Here is a 7500-nt window from a genome sequence, read left to right as displayed (position 1 = left end):
AAAAATAATAATATGGTTAAGTATTTGTAAATCATTAAAATTGGGCTTGCGGTGCCCCGTCTCGAAAGAAATCATCGTATAGCCGTTAACGCATTAAAAGTAAGTCATGTAAGAGACTACGCCTGTGTTTGATGGGTTGTATTGGGACGGTCGCTTCCTGAGGCCAATTCAGACGGCGAGTATAGTTACGGGGCTGCTTCGAAGCACGAGACCGTGCCGTGATAGCGCCTTCCTAAGAATAAGAAATAGAACGAATATAACTTCAGCGGCTAAGTCCGAAATATTCCAAAATGCAGTAAAATATTCTTAATTGAAAAAAAATGGGCTTGCTGTGCACAATAATGCCGTTAATTGTCTAAAAATAAATTTCCGAAATTTAACTCAAAAGTCATGGCTCTGCGGCTATGTCCCGTGGTGCTTGGAACTTGAAATCAGTTCTGCGGCTATGTCCGACCGTGCGTGTTAGTTGAGTCGCTTCAGCGGCTAAGTCCGAAAATTTCCAAAATGCAGAAAAATATACATAATTGAAGAAAGTTGGCCTTGCTGTGCTTAATAATATCGTTAATAGATTAAAAATAAATTTCCGCTGTGTTAGGTGGGCCTTACTTGGACGGTACGAATTCTGCGGCTATGTCCCGTGGTGCGTGGTACTTGAAACCAGTTCTGCGGCTATGTCCGACCGTGCGTGTTAGTTGAGTCGCTTCAGCGGCTAAGTCCGAAAATTTCCAAAATGCAGAAAAATATTCATAATTGAAGAAAGTTGGCCTTGCTGTGCATAGTAATGCCGTTAATAGATTAAAAATAAATTTCCGCTGTGTTAGGTGGGCCTTACTTGGACGGTACGAATTCTGCGGCTATGTCCCGTGGTGCGTGGTACTTGAAACCAGTTCTGCGGCTATGTCCGACCGTGCGTGTTAGTTGAGTCGCTTCAGCGGCTAAGTCCGAAAATTTCCAAAATGCAGAAAAATACACATAATTGAAGAAAATTGGGCTTGCTGTGCTTAATAATATCGTTAATAGATTAAAAATAAATTTCCGCTGTGTTAGGTGGGCCTTACTTGGACGGTACGAATTCTGCGGCTATGTCCCGTGGTGCGTGGTACTTGAAACCAGTTCTGCGGCTATGTCCGACCGTGCGTGTTAGTTGAGTCGCTTCAGCGGCTAAGTCCGAAAATTTCCAAAATGCAGAAAAATATTCATAATTGAAGAAAGTTGGCCTTGCTGTGCATAGTAATGCCGTTAATAGATTAAAAATAAATTTCCGCTGTGTTAGGTGGGCCTTACTTGGACGGTACGAATTCTGCGGCTATGTCCCGTGGTGCGTGGTACTTGAAACCAGTTCTGCGGCTATGTCCGACCGTGCGTGTTAGTTGAGTCGCTTCAGCGGCTAAGTCCAAAAAATTTCCAAAATGCAGAAAAATACACATAATTGAAGAAAATTGGGCTTGCTGTGCTTAATAATATCGTTAATAGATTAAAAATAAATTTCCGCTGTGTTAGGTGGGCCTTACTTGGACGGTACGAATTCTGCGGCTATGTCCCGTGGTGCGTGGTACTTGAAACCAGTTCTGCGGCTATGTCCGACCGTGCGTGTTAGTTGAGTCGCTTCAGCGGCTAAGTCCAAAAAATTTCCAAAATGCAGAAAAATACACATAATTGAAGAAAATTGGGCTTGCTGTGCTTAATAATATCGTTAATAGATTAAAAATAAATTTCCGCTGTGTTAGCTGGGCCTTACTTGGACGGTACGAATTCTGCGGCTATGTCCCGTGGTGCGTGGTACTTGAAACCAGTTCTGCGGCTATGTCCGACCGTGCGTGTTAGTTGAGTCACTTCAGCGGCTAAGTCCAAAAAATTTCCAAAATGCAGAAAAATACACATAATTGAAGAAAATTGGGCTTGCTGTGCTTAATAAAATCGTTAATAGATTAAAAATAAATTTCCGCTGTGTTAGGTGGGCCTTACTTGGACGGTACGAATTCTGCGGCTATGTCCCGTGGTGCGTGGTACTTGAAACCAGTTCTGCGGCTATGTCCGACCGTGCGTGTTAGTTGAGTCGCTTCAGCGGCTAAGTCCAAAAAATTTCCAAAATGCAGAAAAATACACATAATTGAAGAAAATTGGGCTTGCTGTGCTTAATAATATCGTTAATAGATTAAAAATAAATTTCCGCTGTGTTAGGTGGGCCTTACTTGGACGGTACGAATTCTGCGGCTATGTCCCGTGGTGCGTGGTACTTGAAACCAGTTCTGCGGCTATGTCCGACCGTGCGTGTTAGTTGAGTCGCTTCAGCGGCTAAGTCCAAAAAATTTCCAAAATGCAGAAAAATACACATAATTGAAGAAAATTGGGCTTGCTGTGCTTAATAATATCGTTAATAGATTAAAAATAAATTTCCGCTGTGTTAGCTGGGCCTTACTTGGACGGTACGAATTCTGCGGCTATGTCCCGTGGTGCGTGGTACTTGAAACCAGTTCTGCGGCTATGTCCGACCGTGCGTGTTAGTTGAGTCGCTTCAGCGGCTAAGTCCGAAAATTTCCAAAATGCAGAAAAATACACATAATTGAAGAAAATTGGGCTTGCTGTGCTTAATAAAATCGTTAATAGATTAAAAATAAATTACCGCTGTGTTAGCTGGGCCTTACTTGGACGGTACGAATTCTGCGGCTATGTCCCGTGGTGCGTGGTACTTGAAATCAGTTCTGCGGCTATGTCCGACCGTGCGTGTTAGTTGAGTCGCTTCAGCGGCTAAGTCCAAAAAATTTCCAAAATGCAGAAAAATACACATAATTGAAGAAAATTGGGCTTGCTGTGCTTAATAATATCGTTAATAGATTAAAAATAAATTTCCGCTGTGTTAGGTGGGCCTTACTTGGACGGTACGAATTCTGCGGCTATGTCCCGTGGTGCGTGGTACTTGAAACCAGTTCTGCGGCTATGTCCGACCGTGCGTGTTAGTTGAGTCGCTTCAGCGGCTAAGTCCGAAAATTTCCAAAATGCAGAAAAATATTCATAATTGAAGAAAGTTGGCCTTGCTGTGCATAGTAATGCCGTTAATAGATTAAAAATAAATTTCCGCTGTGTTAGGTGGGCCTTACTTGGACGGTACGAATTCTGCGGCTATGTCCCGTGGTGCGTGGTACTTGAAACCAGTTCTGCGGCTATGTCCGACCGTGCGTGTTAGTTGAGTCGCTTCAGCGGCTAAGTCCAAAAAATTTCCAAAATGCAGAAAAATACACATAATTGAAGAAAATTGGGCTTGCTGTGCTTAATAATATCGTTAATAGATTAAAAATAAATTTCCGCTGTGTTAGGTGGGCCTTACTTGGACGGTACGAATTCTGCGGCTATGTCCCGTGGTGCGTGGTACTTGAAACCAGTTCTGCGGCTATGTCCGACCGTGCGTGTTAGTTGAGTCGCTTCAGCGGCTAAGTCCAAAAAATTTCCAAAATGCAGAAAAATACACATAATTGAAGAAAATTGGGCTTGCTGTGCTTAATAATATCGTTAATAGATTAAAAATAAATTTCCGCTGTGTTAGCTGGGCCTTACTTGGACGGTACGAATTCTGCGGCTATGTCCCGTGGTGCGTGGTACTTGAAACCAGTTCTGCGGCTATGTCCGACCGTGCGTGTTAGTTGAGTCACTTCAGCGGCTAAGTCCAAAAAATTTCCAAAATGCAGAAAAATACACATAATTGAAGAAAATTGGGCTTGCTGTGCTTAATAAAATCGTTAATAGATTAAAAATAAATTTCCGCTGTGTTAGGTGGGCCTTACTTGGACGGTACGAATTCTGCGGCTATGTCCCGTGGTGCGTGGTACTTGAAACCAGTTCTGCGGCTATGTCCGACCGTGCGTGTTAGTTGAGTCGCTTCAGCGGCTAAGTCCAAAAAATTTCCAAAATGCAGAAAAATACACATAATTGAAGAAAATTGGGCTTGCTGTGCTTAATAATATCGTTAATAGATTAAAAATAAATTTCCGCTGTGTTAGGTGGGCCTTACTTGGACGGTACGAATTCTGCGGCTATGTCCCGTGGTGCGTGGTACTTGAAACCAGTTCTGCGGCTATGTCCGACCGTGCGTGTTAGTTGAGTCGCTTCAGCGGCTAAGTCCAAAAAATTTCCAAAATGCAGAAAAATACACATAATTGAAGAAAATTGGGCTTGCTGTGCTTAATAATATCGTTAATAGATTAAAAATAAATTTCCGCTGTGTTAGCTGGGCCTTACTTGGACGGTACGAATTCTGCGGCTATGTCCCGTGGTGCGTGGTACTTGAAACCAGTTCTGCGGCTATGTCCGACCGTGCGTGTTAGTTGAGTCGCTTCAGCGGCTAAGTCCGAAAATTTCCAAAATGCAGAAAAATACACATAATTGAAGAAAATTGGGCTTGCTGTGCTTAATAAAATCGTTAATAGATTAAAAATAAATTACCGCTGTGTTAGCTGGGCCTTACTTGGACGGTACGAATTCTGCGGCTATGTCCCGTGGTGCGTGGTACTTGAAATCAGTTCTGCGGCTATGTCCGACCGTGCGTGTTAGTTGAGTCGCTTCAGCGGCTAAGTCCAAAAAATTTCCAAAATGCAGAAAAATACACATAATTGAAGAAAATTGGGCTTGCTGTGCTTAATAATATCGTTAATAGATTAAAAATAAATTTCCGCTGTGTTAGGTGGGCCTTACTTGGACGGTACGAATTCTGCGGCTATGTCCCGTGGTGCGTGGTACTTGAAACCAGTTCTGCGGCTATGTCCGACCGTGCGTGTTAGTTGAGTCGCTTCAGCGGCTAAGTCCAAAAAATTTCCAAAATGCAGAAAAATACACATAATTGAAGAAAATTGGGCTTGCTGTGTGTATTCTAACATATACAAAATTTAGTATGATCGGAAATGATTAAGGAAGAGAAAAACTTAATTAAAATTTCTGGCGGCAGCCGAGGGGCCATCCGCCGGTGTCCGCGGCTCTGCCTCTTCCGTGACTGACGAATGCTGAGATAAGGGGGGTCCAGACTATAGTATATGAGCTTGGCGAGCGAGGCTCTCCTCGAGCAGGGGGAAGTCTGAGATTGGACTACCGGCCGCCGGGGACCCTGTCGCCGGCAGGCCATTCGCGCTTCCGCCCCGCGTTGGCTGAGGCAGTTTAGGGCAAGAGTGGCACAAGTGCACCGACCGCCGTTTCCTTTGGGGTCGGCGCCCGTCACCCCGCTCAGTGGCCGGCGAAGACCGGCCGAGTCTCGGGTTCGAGTCGGCACAGGACACTGAGTGCAAGAGTGACACAAGTAACGGCGTTCACGGGCGGCCTCTGGGAGATTGCCCTCAGTACCACCGGGCAACGCGGGGGACTGCAGGCCTCGACCCGCGCCGCTCGATCCCCGTTTAGGGCAAGAGTGGCACAAGTGCACCGACCGCCGTGTCCTTTGGGGTCGGCGCCCGTCACCCCGCTCAGTGGCCGGCGAAGACTGGTCGAGTCTCGGGTTCGAGTCGGCACTCGAGCCTGAGTGCAAGAGTGGCACAAGTGATGGTCTTCACGGGCGGCCTCTGGGAAGCTGCCCCTAGTACCAGCGGACAACAGCGAGGGACTGCAGGCCTCGGCCCGCGCTACTTGCGACCGTTTAGGGCAAGAGGGGCACAAGTGTATCGACCGCCGTGTAATTTGTGGTCAACCCGCGCTGTTGCCTGCGAAGACCGGCCGAGTCTCGGGTTCGAGTCGGCACAGGGCACTGAGTGCAAGAGTGACACAAGTAACGGCCTTCACGGGCGGCCTCTGGGAGATTGCCCTCAGTACCACCGGGCAACGCGGGGGACTGCAGGCCTCGTCCCGCGCCGCTCGATCCCCGTTTAGGGCAAGAGTGGCACATGTGCACCGATCGCCGTCTTCAACGGGGTCGGCGCCCGTCAACCCGCGCAGTGGCCGGCGGAGGCTCCGGTTCGAGTCGGCACTCGATTCCGAGTGCAAGAGTGGCACACGTGACGGCCTTCACGGGCGGCCTCTGGGAAGCTGCACTTAGTACCAGCGGACAACCGCGGGGGAATGCTTTCCTCGGCCCGGTGTACTTGCAACCGTTTAGTGCAAGTGGGGCACAAATGCACCGACCGCCGTGTCCATCGGGGTTGGCGCACGTCAACACGCGCGGTGTCCGGCGGAGGCTCGGGCTCGAGTCGGCCCTCGACTACGAGTGCAAGAGTGGCACATGTGACGGCCTTTACAGGTGGCTTCTGTGAGCCGGCCCTTAGTACCAGCGTGCATCCGCGGGAGACTGAAGACCTCTCCCCGCGCTGCTCGAACCCCGTTTAGGGCAAGAGGGGCACATGTGCACCGATCGCCGTCTTCATCGGGGACGGCGCCCGTCAACCCACGCAGTGGCCGGCGGAGGCTCCGGTTCGAGTCGGCACTCGATTCCGAGTGCAAGAGCGGCACACGTGACGGCCTTCACGGGCGGCCTCTGGGAAGCTGCACTTAGAACCAGCGCGCATCCGCCGGGGGACTGCTGGCCTCGGCCCGCTCTACTTGCAACCGTTTAGGGCAAGTGGAGCACAAGTGCACCGACCGCCGTGTCCATCGGGGTTGGCGCACGTCATCACGCGCGGTGTCCGGCGGAGACTCGGGCTCGAGTCGGCACTCATCTACGAGTGCAAGAGTGGCACATGTGAAGGCCTTAACGGGCGGCCTCTGGGAAGCTGCACTTAGAACGAGCGCGCATCCGCCGGGGACTGAATTCCTCTCCCCGCGCTGCTCGAACCCCGTTTAGGGCATGGGGGGCACATGTGCACCGATCGCCGTCTTCATCGGGGTCGGCGCCCGTCAACCCACGCAGTGGCCGGCGGAGGCTCCGGTTCGAGTCGGCACTCGATTCCGAGTGCAAGAGTGGCACAAGTGATGGCCTTCACGGGCGGCCTCTCGGAAGCTGCACTTAGAACGAGCGCGCATCCGCCGGGGACTGAATTCCTCTCCCCGCGCTGCTCGAACCCCGTTTAGGGCAAGAGGGGCACAAGTGTACAGAAGTCCGTCTCCTGGGGAATCGCGTGCTCGGCTGCCCTCAATGGACAGGCAGAAGCAGGGGTCTGCTCGTAGGTGACTCGGCACTCGAGTGCAAGATTGGCGCAAGTGACGACTTCTCGTGCGGTCACGGTGAGGCTGCCGGCGGTGTCTCTGGCTTCTGCCGCATATATATTCCCGTTCGTGCCCTCCACGTCTTCAGATTTCAAAGTCCCATCCGTGCGTGTTAGGTAGGCCGATTTTAGGGGACCTGCCGCTCGCATTCGGCCGGGTCGCGCTCTCTGAGGCTCAGACGTTACGAGTCTCCCCTGAAAACGCCGCGCTGGCACCTTATTTTGTAGGAAAATTTCACACTTCCTCTAGTTGAACTAACGGATGCGTCGCTGATAAATTGGCCCTTTTTCCGCATAAGACGATTCCTGAGCCTTGGGTGGTGTCTGGATACATCAGGAGGACACAACTGACGGAAGAAAAGCCCGGGTCCGTCCTCCGCCCGGCAGG

Source organism: Zootermopsis nevadensis, unplaced genomic scaffold (genome assembly GCF_977971745.1).
Source record: "Zootermopsis nevadensis isolate Lab colony 2312 unplaced genomic scaffold, Znev_1.0 Znev_ptg000243l, whole genome shotgun sequence".
NCBI lineage: Eukaryota > Metazoa > Arthropoda > Insecta > Blattodea > Termopsidae > Zootermopsis > Zootermopsis nevadensis.
The sequence above is the reverse complement of the archived record's forward strand: the minus strand, read 5'-3'. Positions refer to the sequence as shown.